We start from the raw sequence: 15,397 nt of genomic DNA on the forward strand, positions 1-15,397 counted from the left end.
ACCCGGTCAATTACGAGATCACCCCCTGTGGTGACAGTATCAGTACAAATTAGGCATTTCCCTTTACTTAACTGCATTCCACAGGAAACAGAATGGGACCACATGTTTCCCTTTGATTCACATCCAAACACTGCAAAACACAGAGTGTGCACTTCCTTCTTCAAGCTGTGTGTGTGCGTTAAACACAGGCAAACATTGGACTGAAATGCAGACACAGTAAGTCAGCTCTGGGGAAAACCATTCAAGTCTTTTTCTTTCCTTTTTTTAAAAATCTTGATCTTTATTTGAGCTAGGTCTCGGTAGAGATTCTAGGAATGATATTTTACAATGATCCTCCAAAGAGCAGTTAAATGTGTTTCATCCAAAACTGGGTATTCACCATACCATAGCAGACCTCTTTCTGGAACTGAGCTCTCTCCTTATAAATAATGCTCAATTTTTAATAAAGAGAACAAAAACATCCACTTTATATAATGGGTGTGAAAGAACATCGAAGGCACTGTGGGAAATACTTCTGTACGTTTCCACAAATTGCTTCTTTGTAAAAAGTGAGTGTTTGATATAAATAGTATATTAACAAAGAACTATCCTGGGTATGAACCCCAACCCTAAGCAGGAAAACCGGACTTCTCAATGAAGCACACAGCTTGAGCTCTCTTGTCTCTATCAAAGAGAGCAGCTGATATTGTGAAATAGTGAGACTTGATGCCAAATTCTGTGCACGTGATTTTACACGCATGAGCTGGTCTGATGGCTTTGTAAGCGCAGTGACATCTCTATGCGGCACAGGCCAAGATCACAGGATTGTCAAAGAACAGTTCATTTCACACAGCTGGAAAACTGTGTTCATGTGTGTGTGTTTAAAAGCCTAAATAGAACCATACTGTTCTGTGAATTCGTACTCTACTGCTAACCACCAAGAGCTACCTTTTAAACTTAGACCAAACTTGCTAGATTTTGGAAACGTAACCACTGCTATTCACATAGCACCTTCTGGAAACAAACTCCCACTACGTTTCTGTGTGTGTCCATAAAAAGTCACAGTTCTGTTTCTCTTCTGTCTTCAGAGTAGTCGAAGATTTGATTCCCTCTCAGGGGGACTTTCTGCTGTTCCTGATGACTGACAGTGAGGCCAGAGCCAGCTGTGCCCTTTTTACTGGTCAGGAACCAGGTCAACATACTTAGATTCCTGAGCATACGCAGGGCAGCTACATGAGGGCATCGGAAATGGAACTATTGCAATTGCTCCAGCACCTCCTCCCTTCCTGGACCCATTGGACTAAAAAAAAAAAAAAAAAAAAAAACGGGAATGAAGTATTTTCTTCCTTTTCTCTCCCCAGTATTTGGCAGTGTAGCACAACACGCTCATTTCTTTTAGCTCCAACATGCCATCCCTTGGTTCCTAAACTCAGAGAACAAGGCATCCCTTGTCTTCAATGTGAGGACATTTAGAGAATGTACCCAGCTAGTGTCCCTGGGGCCTCATCCAACACACAGATATATTTTAAAATTCAGATATTTCATATACACCTAGAGATTTCCACTCTCTCTTAAAAAAACAAAAAAAAGAAAGAAAGTTCAGCTATACTGGGCCAGTGTTCCTATGTGGCATCAGCCATCTGGAGACAACAATCAGTTGTCATTTATATGGACATGCCATTTCTAGCCATTGTAGTCTCCACCTTCTCTCTGCCATACAAATCATTCAACATCTTCATTCATCTCCTTGCCTGCCCCATGCCTGCAGACCTTCAATTTTATGACCTCTCTCACACAGAAGTAGTGTTAACAGTGTGGGGTCATACCTTCGCATCTTCTTTTTTTGTTTTGTTTTTTCACCTTTGCATCTTATACTTAAACTGAGCTCTCAAGCATTTTCATAGACACAGCTATTTATAACGCTCAGTTTAGAAGAACCTAGAAGTTGACTTTTAACTGCTGTCTTTTTTTTAAATTTTTTTTAAATATTTATTTTTATTTATGATAGTCACAGAGAGAGAAAGAGAGAGAGGCAGAGACATAGGCAGAGGGAGAAGCAGGCTCCATGCACCAGAAGCCCGATGTGGGATTCGATCCCGGGTCTCCAGGATCGCGCCCTGGGCCAAAGGCAGGCGCCAAACCGCTGCGCCACCCAGGAATCCCTTAACTGCTGTCTTAAGGGCACATATTTGCCTACTCAGAAATATTTGGGGCTCACATATCTGTTTTGTAGATATAATTTCTTATTTAGCATAACACATTTAAATGATTTTAACTCAATGGTTCAACTTATTTGTGCTCTTTGAGAGTCTTCATATGGAACACAGAATGATAATTTAAAAATAAAGATTTCATTAGTTTTTCTGGGAAAAGTTGGATATCATTCCTAAAATAAGACATTACACATCATATGCATAAAATAACACATTATTATATGTTTTAATGCATAATTTTACAATACTGGTGTGTTAGAGCATTCTTAACTAGTCTCCCCTAATTAAGAGTCTTCACACAAATCTCTGATTACTTAGCCTTCTCTGAAGGGGACGCCTTTTAGGGGTGTGTCTGAGAGCTCTGAATTGCATCAAGAGTGAAAGGTGGTACGTGATCAAGGAACTCAGTATTAATCCCTGTTTCTTACTCAAGGGCTTTGGGCTGTCTATATCAAAGTGCTTCAAATGCTTCCTCACAGATTACTTTTCCTGTTTCATTTCTCAGATAGTCAAGAATTTCCTCACCTCCCTCCTACCCGCCCTACTCCTGACAATCTTACCTAAACTTTTTCTTCCATTGCTTTAGGCCATTGCTTCCAGTCATATCATCTTCTGAGACTATGAATAATTCTTTCCCTTCAATTATATTGTTACCTTGAAGGTATTTATAGGCTGTGATCTAGTCCCCTGGAGTCATTGCTTTGCCAGACTTTATAAATTTAGCTCTTCCCACCTTTCCTCATATGTTTTATCTTCCAGCCTTTGTAACACTGCCTCTTTTTTTTTTTTTTTTTTTTGAGCCTATCTTTGTAGCTTCTCTGATATTTCAATATTCTTCCCAAACTAAAGAGGTCAGAATCACACATCATATCCCAGGTATTACTGTGAGTATCTGAATGTAGAGAGGGAAATCAAGTGAGAGGATTATTTTAAAATTGAACTTAATCTTTTTAGTGACTTAGAAAAATAAAATGGGAGAGAAAGCTAACAGGGCACTGTCAACATGTTTCCATATATTTTTAACATACTGTACAGAGAATTACAAAAGCTTAATGGTAAATGATTATTTTTTTCTGAGAGAGAATGTCTTGATTTTATTGGGCACTTGCACCTGTCCTTTAGAGTAATATTTTCTTAAAAATCTGGGCTTTGGGATCGCTGAGTGGCTCAGTGGTTTAGCACCTGCCTTCGGCCCAGGGCACGGTCCTGGAGTCCCAGGATCGAGTCGCACGTTGGGCTCCTGGTATGGAGCCTGCTTTCCCTCTGCCTGTGTCTCTGCCTCTCTCTCTAAGTCTATAATGAATAAATAAATAAAATCTTAAAAAAAAATCTGGGCTTCAAATATGATTGTGTAATAAAATGGATTTTCTTCCCTAGTACACATGCTTTTGTAGCAATATTATCATTAATGTTGTTGTTGTTAATATTATTCCTGCCCCTGTGGTTTGAAATTAGGAAACGGCATTAAGCATTGAATATTAGGAAGCAAAGATAAATTGCAGCATAAACCACCTTGGCACTAGCTTTAAGTTCTACTCCATTTTGACAGGCATTGGTAGGATTCCATCAATATGGCAAATTGGGTATAGCCTCTAGAGAACACTGCAAAGAGCCAGGTTCCAGCTTAGCTCTCTAGTACCACAGTCTCCAAACATTTTTGATTGTCCACACATAGGGAAAAAACTAACCATGCACAGCTTATGTATGTGTTTAATATAGTGTGCACACCTGCTAATATGTTATTTGTATTATGAAATATACAGAAACATCAGAATTTCTAAAAGTGAAGATTTCATAAATAGACATTCCAGTATTTTTCCCCATAACCAACAGTGAACCAACCTTGGCACCTCTCAGGGGATGCTCAGCGCACTTTGCAGACCCCTGCCCTAGTGGGATCTCTATACTGAGAGAGTGAGCACCAGGCTCATCAGTTCTCAGTCAGAAGCCCAGAATGAATGGTTCAAGGCTGGAGGGCACATGAGAGGCCATCATTCGAACACTCATTTTAGAGACGACCACACAGAAGCCCGGAGACATACCTGCCTAGGGTCACAGTTGGCTAACGAGATGGTTGAGTGTAAAATGCAAGCCTCGTGATTGTCTGTTTGCAGCGTATAAGGAAAATGTCAGGAGTTTGGTTTCAGTTAGACTTTGAGGAAGATGGAGCCTGAGTTCCTGAAGGATGGAGGAGAGGATGAATTCGAGGGTTGTGTTGATGGTGAAGGATCATTTGCCTGCGTGGTCTCTGCTCTCTCATGCTCCTAATGAGCCCTATTTACAGGTTCTCTTTCTGTCTCTTTCTGTTTCTCTCTCCAACAAAAAATTCAAGGTTTCTATATAATAGCAGACCTCTTTAACAAGATCATGCTCTGGAGCCAGATTTTGTAGGTTCAAATTCTGATTTTGTTACTTAATAGTTCTGTGACTTTAGGCAAGTTGCATAACTTCTCCCTGCCTCAGTTTCCCCACTTGTTGAAAGTGAGAATAAAGTTCCTTTAGTTTGACATTAGTGTTAAATAAGATGATACCTTGGAAGACCTCATATGCTTCCTGAGCCCACCCTAAGGGTCTTTTAAATATTAGTTGTTGTTATTGTTATCATTTTATTAATAATTTCTCCTAAAGGCTTAGAGCACTTTGCTCTATACCATTAATTTCATTTTTTTTTCATTAATTTCATTTTGTAGTGTGCCCTCATGCTAAGCAAAGGAAAGCACTTTCCTTCCTGCTGTATAAACATGTAAACTGAGGCCCATGCATATGTTTATGGCCAAAATCAGTTCTAAATCCCAGGACAGACACTCAACTGGTGTTCTATGTCAAACTGTATTTCCTTTCAAGGTGAAAACAATGGCACAAAACCTCATTCAGCAGAGCAGAAACACAGACTCCATAGTTTTTTTCTTCTCATTCCCCCAAAGCATCTCCTCTGTGTGCATGGGGTCCTGCCAGAAGTCTGCCCAGCCTGAGGATGATGGCAGAAGTAGGGTTAAAGTAGGATCTGTTCATCTGTCTAAACTCTTAATGGTGTGAGAGCCTGTGTTACAACCTTAATAACTTCCTCACATAACTGGCTTTCTCCTCTCCCTTGGAGTGTTTCCATTTTCTCCAGTGTTCAGTATCAGGGAGTGTTATTAAATGATAAGGGGGTTTGCTTCCTCGTGTATATTGTGAGAGGCTGAGAGACAATGAGTGTTGTGACACATTGGAGGACATGTTAGTACTGATTATGAGAATTCTGTATCAGAGAGCAGATCATGTGACAGGACTGCATCTGGGACACTGCATCCCTTCCCCAGAGAGTTATTAATGGGCCTTTGTACCTGGGAGGATGGATTACAATGTCTGGGTAATGTGATAATTAGAGATGTGTCACTTATCATAAACAGGGCCCTGACACCCAGGGTTAGCAGCTCTGTTCCATGTATGAGGCAGTCTCCGTGCTCCAGACACAAAAAAGGAATTTGCTGTGGTGACCTTCACTGAAAGAAGCCATCTTAAGTGTCACAATGGGCATTGAGTGGTCATTGGCATTGAATATAGAAAAAGAGTAGGAGACTTGAGTTTTATTCCTTCTTCTGCCATTGTGGAGGTCTCAACCATAGGGTTCAAGACCATGGGATCTTAGTAGAGTCCTGGATTTGTGAACTTGTGGTTTTTGATATCAGAAAATGGGGACTGTATATGCCCCATTTTCCTCATAGAGTTGCTACTCAAAGGTCATCTCAATCAAGGTAGTGACAAGAAAACAAGAGTGTATATGTGTGTATAAAGGAGACATAAGGATGTTTTCAGGCAGAAGAGAAAGGGCCAGTACAAAGGAAGAGACTGGCAATGCATGGGAGAAGAGATGAACAAAATTGGCCAACTTGGAGGTAGAAAGCTGGGAAAGGGAAGAAAGAACAAGGTGGCGGGTTTAATTTCAGTCACTTCTCCTATGGAACAAAGATGAGAACAGGGTTGGAGAGTTGAACCAAAATTATGAACAAGAGGAGAGTCAAGGAAGTTCACATTTGATATTCTTAAACTTCCCAGTGAAAAAAACTTTTATGGTCATTTGCTATAAGCAATAGAGGCAAGTAGATTTAGAGACTTGAATAAAGTTAAAACCCTTGAGATAACCTCTTTAGGGGGATCTCAGAGGAAGTCAACAAGGCATACTTTCAACAATGTTTTAATCTCTATCAGAACAACTTGGATTTTGACCCTAGCTCTATCTTTTCCTCCTAGGATGGCTATAAGCAGTTGCCTGTCACTTCCCTGATCTATACTCAGGATTATAATCTCTACCCTCCATGCCTGTTGAGAAAATGAAATGTGATCATATATGTAATGTACACAACCTGTACCTGGCATGTAAAAGCTCCTCATTATTTTAGAAACATAGGCATGATAGCAGACAATGCATAAAACATCCAGGATTGCTAAATAAGAATATCCAATTTAGCAATTGGGTTGCGTTGGCCAACCCACTTATGCCAAGGTTACATAACATTCTTCATAGGTGTGTAGCCTCTCCGAGGCTGGTCTTCAGCCCCAGTGCTTTTCACGCCTCATGTTTCTCTTCTTGTACATTTCTGCCCGCTTGCGGCCTTATGTATGGACTGCATAGAGGAAGGGGGTCTATGTACAGTGTAATGTGTTTCCTGTGTTCCTGAATTGGTGCCAGTGGCATATCAATTCAACCAAGTAAACCCCAAGCCACACCTTGCTCCTAGATGAGAAGGAAAAATTATTGGAGTATGTACAGGTAAGCCAGGTAATTTAGCATCTGCATTGGTATTGAACTACCTACCATAGATACATGGTCTGTTTTACTCAAAGGGTAGCCCAAGAATAAATGTGAAGGACTTACTTTTAGAGTTCCCTCTGTCTAAAGGCCTCTTAGTATTTCCTCTGTATTATGTGTTACATGATTAATGCAGATAATCACAAATGTGGACACCAATTGGAGTGGGGATGAAAGTTAATCTGGGAGGAAGGAAGATCCTTCTTAAGAAGCAATGAGATGCCCCTTCAAATACCTAATAATTTGCCTTTCATGAGAAAGCCCCCAAGTGAGGTTCAAACCCAATTCAAATACTTCCTTAGAATTAAAAACATCCGGGGCACCTGGTGGCTCAGTGGTTGAGTGTCTGCCTTTGGCTCAGGTCATGATCCTGGGGTCCTGGGATAAAATCCACATCAGGCTCCCTGCAGGGAGCCTGCTTCTCCCTCTACCTATGTCTCTGCCTCTGTCTCATGAATAAATAAATAAAATCTTAAAAAAAAAAAAGAATTAAAAACACCCTTTAAACAGAGGGACTGTTTTCCTTTTTTAAAAAAATATTTTTTTTATTATTTATTTGAGAGAGAGATGGGGAAAGACCATGAGCGGGGGGAGGAGTAGGGGGAGATGGAGAAGCAGGCTCCCCACTGATCAGGGGACGCTGATGGGGGACTCAATCCCAGGACCCTGAAATCATGACCTGAGTCGAAATCAGATGCTTAACTAACTGAGCCACCCAGATGTTCAGAGTGACTGTTTTCTTATAAAAATGCCTGCTATTTGTAAAGCACTGAGTGCAGAAGTGTGTGTGTGTAGGTGCCTGCAGGAGTGTGCAGTGTGTGTCCCTGTTTTTGTTTTGTTTTGTTTTCCCTGTAATCCCCTCAAAGATCTCAAAGCTAGGAACTATTATCCTCATTTAACAATTGGAAATCCAAAATTCAAAGGTTATGTGACTTGCCGAGCTTCCTGCCACTTGAAAGCAGCTGAGACCAGATTTAAATCCAGGTGTACCTAGAGCCAAAATCCAGGTTCTTTCTTCTTCCTGGGACTTCCTAATGCCTATACAATCTGTCCCTTGAATCATTCAGCCTCCACACTATTCTGTTCTATGGCACACTCATGTCATATTGGCCTCTAGAGTGGAAGGTGATAAGATGAAACCAAAAGATTGTTTTATCAGCTTTTCCACTCATGTGCCTGCAGAGTTCCTACCTTTACTAACAAGAGAGAAAGGCAGTCACAAGGCTTTGGGGAAACCACTGCTGTTTACTGGGAAAATTAGATACTGCTAGCAGAACCCTTGAAATCTTGCCAAGGAGGCTTTATATACTATGATAAGATATGACTTTACATGTCTTTGGGGAGGAGAGTATGAGTCTATCTACAAATGCCAATTAGCATGACAGACAAGTGGCAGAATTTTCCACAGAATAGTTGATTTGAGAAAGGTAATGTATTTTCTCCTAAGTAAGAGTAAATTTAGGTAGAGAGAATATTTGAGCACTAAGAAGCATCTTACTCAGTTTAAATATTATTTCTGTCAAAATTTTATCATTTTTATATCATCTTAAGATTATGGATGTCTCTATTTTAGGAGACAATCAATTATCCAGTAGATATAACCAACTGGCAATCATTGACCATAATAAATATGAGTCAGACCAGTCATAAGTGAGCATCACCCTGCCTTCTCATAGATGAACTCCTGGTACTTATTGGTATACCTACTAAACTAGAGAGCCCACATCAGGAAGTTAAACCCCCCCCCCTTTTTTTTGCTGTTGTTAAACTGGCTTTGCCAACACAGAGAGAATATCCAAAGTCTCAGCTCTTGAGGCTCTGAGTATTCTGTCCAAACTTCAGAAGAATCAATTAAAATGCAGCTTAGTGTTAATATTTAGTTAATATTAATATTGAGAAAACTAACTGGTCAGCTAGAAAAATTACCCTAAACCTAATTTTATGCATCAGTAAGTCAAGAAAAAAAAATGAATTTGTCAGCAGGTCCCTATTCTCCAATGGTGTCTCTCTTTTCAAAGTGAGTTTGCAAAATATTCAGTGTTAATGCTAATGTATCATTTTCTGGAATATATTTACCAATGAAACCTTCAGTGAATTTAGTGGTGTCATGAAATACATGAAGCCTCAGAAGTTTACATCTGGCTTTCTATGGCCAGATATTCCTACACACATTTTTATCAATCATACATGGAAAGTACTGTGATACAATAAATTCTACAAGACTTCAATGAATAATAATTTCATGTATTTCCTTCCAAAGAACATACTTCCAATTTTGGAGATTTGTTGTTATTCAAAGCTTAGGGTTTTAAATGGTGCCAAGCAAGAAATGTCAAACACATGTACGACACGAAGACCAAAGTATTTTCCCTCCTGAGTGAAATTTCAGTGTGAAACATCTTAATATGATAGTGAACTTGACCAATGGTGGGTGCCTAAAGGTGAGGAATGGACATTAATTCAGGTGGTAACACAGGGGTTGGCATTGTGAGGATTTTTAAATTCCAGAACTAAATGGATGATCCACTGAGAGGCAATGTCCAGACAGATCAATACTGTACAAAAAGATAATTGCTTTTCTTGGTGAATCCTAAGAAAGGTCTGGGGCTTTAGGGAAATTGAGAGAGATTCCTTTTTTTAATTCTTTTTTTCTTTCACAAAAAGGTAATTAATGAGTACAACAGACAATTCAAGGCAAAAGAATAGAATCTGAAAGCTTGAAAGCTGTACATTCAAAATGGATTTAGAGATTTACAGAAGGGCTTTGCCCAGAGCAATGCCTACAGAAGTGGACAGAGCTACCGTGGTAACAATGTCTTCTTGAGAGATGCATGCTAAAATCTTCTAGTGGGCAAGCTTCCAGAAACATTTGAGCAAATGAGGTATCCTTTCCAGCATATCTGTGTACATGGAAACGAGGAAAATATTTAGAAAAAAAAGAAAAAGAAAATCAGGGTTTGAAGTTGTTCTAAAGGTAGTCTATAAATAAAACCTGAAATACACTCTACCATGGGGTGAATGAGTGTGGATTTTACTCCAGCTCTGATCTATCATGCTTCCTTGGACCTGTAAAAAGTGGCTATTCCATCCATCAATGATACATTAAACGATGGATTAAAATGTAAACTCAGAGCCACTTCATTTCTTAAAATCTCCAATGGAATTTAGTTTAACAGAATAGATTATTATCAAGTTTGAAATTAAGGTGTTAGCATCGTGTTTCAACAAAATTTTCCACAAGGTCTGTATTAGTTAATGGAAATATCTATATTGAATTGAATGACAGAAAGCTTCATACTAGGGACAGTGTCAAAATGTCATAATTTGCTTTCTTATTCAGTTCCTTCAACCAGATTACATGGTCCTTAAGGACGGGGTCCTGGTCCTTTCCATCCTTGCATACACAATATGTGTTCAATAAATATTTCTTCAGTGAAGGCACCAAAGGGGAATCCAGTTGCAAAGTTAGCAAGTATGTATGAAATATATGCTTGAAATCTGGCATTTATTCTCTTACTAGATTTTTCTTTGAGATTTGATTATTTTTGAGCCTAAAATGACTTCCCCCAAAAAATACAGCTCATTAAAACAGAACAGAACCTTTCTTTCCATCAAAAAATTTATATTCTGACACAAAAAATAAGTAATGGGTTCTGTTGTCTTCATTAACCTCCCATCTCATCTGAGAAATGGCCGCATTTAGGGGAACTGAGGAGATTGTTTCTACTCTGTCAAAATTTCAACTAATCTCCCCGAAACTTGAAAACTGGTTGTATGCAGAGAGCAACAGAAGGGAAAAGTGAGTTTCAGTTTCATTACACATGATCATCCCCCAAAACTATCTTTCTTAAAGGTCTTGCATGAAGGAAGCAAAGAGAACATCATTAAGGTGGATCTTTTCTGCAAGGAACCAAAAAGGGTAATCTTTAAGAGACATACATGTGAAGAGCAGCTAGGTGGCTCAGTCAGTTAAATGTCTGGCTTTGGATCAGGTCTTGACCCCAGGGTCCTGGAATTGGCCTCTATCCAGCCCCTGGCCCTCTGTTGGGCTTTGTGCTCAGCAGGGAGTCTGTTTGCCCCTCCCCCTGCTCATTCTGTCTCTCAAAAAAAATAAACAAATATTTTAAAAAGAAAAGTTGTACATAAGAAAGAGTCAATTATTTAGAAAAAATAGGGATTGAAGTTGTCATTTGGGGGAAGGACAGTTTATAAATGTAGTCTGAAGTACACTTCACCTACAAATAATTTCTTAAAACTTTGTTTTGAAATAATTTTGGATTTACAGAAAAGTTGCAAAGATGATATAGAGTTTCTTTATACCCTTCTCTCAGCTTTCTCCAATATTAACACATTATATAGCCATGGTATATTTATTGAAACTAAGAAATTTGTTTTTGTACAATACTATTAGCTATAGACTCTATTCAGATTTTCCTGGTTTTTCAACTAATGTTCTTCTTAGGTTCTAGGGTTTAGTCCAAGATACCACATCTCATTTATTTTTCATGTCTCCTTAATATCCTCTAATCTGTGACAGTCCACAAATACTTTTTAATTGAAAGAATTATCTAAAAGTATATTTGTTAGATCAATACCATCCTTCCTACCTTTCTTTTTCGCTCTAAACTTGGGCATCAGTCACTTCCTTAGCTGTTGATTCTAATTTATACACTGAATACTTTTCCATCACACAAGGTAAGTGTATTGATGTGGTCACATGTTAGGGATGTATATCACACTTAAGTCCAGAGAGTATACAGAAACACCCTTCTCGCTTCTCCAGACTACCCTCTCATTAATCGTTAAGACAAAATATAGAATGGGGCTTGGAAACGGACCCCGAAGCCCAAATGGTTAGATTTGAATCCTTACTCTAGTTTTATGACATTAAGGAAGTCACTTAATTCTTTGTACCTCAGTTTCTGCATTTGTAAAAGGAGGGTCAAAGAAGATTAAAATGTACAAAAGCACATAAAACAGTCAATTGGCACATGACAAGTGTTATATACATGAGTGTATACCTCTATTATTGTCCAGAAGAAATGAATGAAGGATATCAGTTTAGAGCAGTAGAAAAATTCCTGCATTCTGCATCAGAATGTCTGAGTTAGCATCTCAGCTCCAAACTTTATAGATAAGGAGGTTCCTTGTGTTTTGTAATAGAGGTAACACCTGCTCTGTTTTTTAAGGAGTTACTTTAAGGATCAGATGAGATAAGTCATTAAAAAAAGATTGTGAAATGTGAAGTGCAACCCTGGAATAATAATAACATCAAGCAGTATGGAGGAGGGGGTGGCTAGAGTAGGAAGAACCAAGGACCTTACCATGCAGCTGGTCCTGACAGTGGTAAATGTGTGGGTTCATGGGAGTAGCTTGTGTTGGCTGTAAGCACTGCACGGTTTATGTGTATATTTCCCTTTGCTTGACCAATTATGATAGATATGGGAGATCAAGCTATCTGGAAAAGAGAATAACGCAGGCATTATCCCTGTTTAGCCTCACTGGAGAATGTTCCAGGCATTTCTGTTGATACTCATAGGAGGGACAGGGGGACTAATAGGGATAAGGTGACAAGGTGGACATGGAGACTTGGTAAGTTAGCTTTTAATCTGAACTCCTAACTTCCATGTTGACATTGCTTACTTCAGTCATTACTACAAAGAGTTTTTAGAAGAAGCCTAATTCTGCTTTATTTATTTATTTATTTATTTATTTATTTATTTTTAATTTTTTTTTTCTAATTCTGCTTTCTAAGTGGCATCCTGCCACCTGGGTCTAGTGCTTTGAGAATCTGCGAGCTGACACAGTGGCCAAGGAGTGTTCTTTAGGATGGAGGGCTGGGGTGTGGAGCGTACTGGGACTGCCAAGGCCAGGCTTGCCATTGATTTTCTGCTTTGTTACCAAGCAACTGAGATTTCCTACACTAAAGAAAAAGGCACACCACCTCCACTTCAAAGAGAAATATGTTAAGAAGGAATAAATGAGCACTTTACTTATCCCTAAGGAACAAGAATAGCATGCTAAGTCAAAGTTCTGAATTCAGGATCTCAATACACCAGCAGGCACGCGGGGCAGCTGCAGTTAGCACTCCCTCTTCTCCTTCTCTTTTGTAAACTCCACCTCCGCTAGCAATCTGAAATGATAACTTTATAATAAATACAAAGGGCCCTCAAAAGTCCCAACACTCTTCTAAGATATATAAATTTTGAAGGGCAAATTATATGATTAATAGCTAATTTACTGAGTGTTCACTATATATGAGGCGCTATCCTAAGCATTTTACATGTAATCTTTACAACTCTGTGAAGTAGGACTGATTATTAATACCATTTTACAGATTAGAAAACTGAAGCACCTAGTCAATAAGAAAATTGCCTGAAGTTGCACAGATTATATAATTCAGTGTACTTTTCCAAAATATTTTCCATTTGGATAACAGTATTTTCAATAATTAAGCTAATCTATAGAGATCTTTACAATAATAGTGTTATTCCACCCTACCAACGTTAAATTGGTATGTGCAAAAAAAATTAAAAAGTCATAAACACAGTGATTAGGGTTGAAAGCAGTCATTTTATGTTTAAAAGGTGTCATCTGCATCAATTAGTGAAATACTAAAATGAAAGGGATAATCTGTAAATTGAAACTTAAAAAGCTTGAGGGAAAGCATCAAGCTTTATTTATTTATTTTTTTTACCTTGAAACAATCTCCATGATCCAGTGATCTGGAAGGAGTGCTTCTTTGACAGACTCAAAGAGTTTTATAATAAAAAAAAAAAAAAAAAAGGAAAGGTAAAGAATAAGATTATTATTCCCCTTATGGACCAGGTTATGACCTAATTATGTGTCACACACACATGTGACTATGGGCAAGCTTGGTTGTCTGGTTTTGTGTAAACACTTATCTGAGTAGATCAAAGGGTAGTGTACTCTAAGAAATCTGATCTCTGGTGAAAAGAAATTCCCCATGGATAACAACCAGGGATTACATATTTTCAAAGACCAAGAAAGCAGTGAAATGCCTTCAGCTAGACAGAACATAGTGTAATCATTCTTGGTTATCCGAAAGGATTTTGCACTGCCTTAGGGCTGTCATTACGAACATCAGTGATTATTGTGGGAATTTGGGAAAGTGCTAGTGAATAGGAAGCTCCAGTTACAGAGCAGTGGATAAAACAGCCTTTGCTATAATTATACTGTGTTTGGATTGATGGGCCTAATGAGCAGTGTTCCTTAACCCAAATGTTGATTTTGGAATGAGTTAAAATTAGGGCTAAAACTGTGTTAGTAAATTTGTTTACAGGATTGACTATGGGGCTTCAAGTAGAATTCCAATTATTCAACTAACATCTCTTAAGTACCAAACCAATGTTAGGCCCTGGGCTAGCCCTAGAGATTCAACGGTGGATGAAACCCTCTAGGAGTTACGGCCTTGTAAGGGAGGGGGAATAGTGCTAATAATAATAGCAGCTGATATTAACTGATCCCTTCCCAGGTGCCAGACACTGTTCTATACAGTCTGCCTGTACTAATTCATTTACATACTCACCACTCTAACCTCATATTGGAGGGACCATATTACCAGTGGGAGAGAAGGCCCAGGAGCGCTAAATAAAGGATCCAAGTTCATGTAAGTAGTAATCAGGGCTTAAACTCAGGTGGTCTGATTTCACTAAGTCACTGTTCTGACCTCAGCATCCTAAAATAGTGCCTGGTTCATAGTAGATGCTTAATATAGTCATTAAAGGATGGACTAAGGGATTGAAAGGATGAATTCTTTTTTGACATGTGTATAGAGTCTAGAGACGATGACCAATACGATTCTGACAACCTGTCTTCCATTATATCAGTCTCCCTCATCAAGGGCACAAATGTCAAAAGGAAACTTTGCTTCTAGGAACAAAGTAATGGCGGTGATTAATTGGTTCATTCACTCACTCCTTCATTCTTTCTTCACTCATTAGGCATCTATGGAGGGTTTTCTTTCCAGACCCCCTATATTTGGTATTCTGGTAGTTATGTTAGCCAACTGCATGTGTGAATATGTGTGTGTATTGGAGGGAGGATCATGTAAATAACTAATGCAATGCAAAAGTGTTTTTGTTTTTAGTAGCAGTTGTATATCTATACTTACATGATTTTTTTTTTTTTTGAGAATGCAAAGAAAGGTGCTCCTATTTCTGCTTACTAGAAAGTTAGTTTATAAGCATTTATCTTCAAGTTATCAGAGAGGGATTTTTCTTATGGTCAGTTTTCCAAAATCTTGGAAATTGAGTTTAGCAGACATTGGATCTGGAGAAAAAGAAGAGAAAAAAATAACAAAATATGAGAATCAATACAGAGTCTAATGACCATTCGTCCAAACAAAACAGATAGCATTCAAAACTGGACATGAGTCTCTGGTAATCAATGG

The 15,397-nt window shown here is 38.6% G+C and overlaps 1 protein-coding gene across 28 annotated transcripts in view; it reads left to right on the top strand.

Annotated features, from left to right (window-relative positions):
- Positions 1–15,397, top strand: part of NRXN3 (neurexin 3) — a 1,532,396-nt gene that overhangs the window by 1,196,036 nt on the left and 320,963 nt on the right. The gene's annotated exons all lie outside the window — the stretch shown is intronic.

The sequence above is a fragment of the Canis lupus genome, chromosome 8 (genome assembly GCF_011100685.1).
Source record: "Canis lupus familiaris isolate Mischka breed German Shepherd chromosome 8, alternate assembly UU_Cfam_GSD_1.0, whole genome shotgun sequence".
Taxonomy (NCBI): Eukaryota; Metazoa; Chordata; class Mammalia; order Carnivora; family Canidae; genus Canis; species Canis lupus.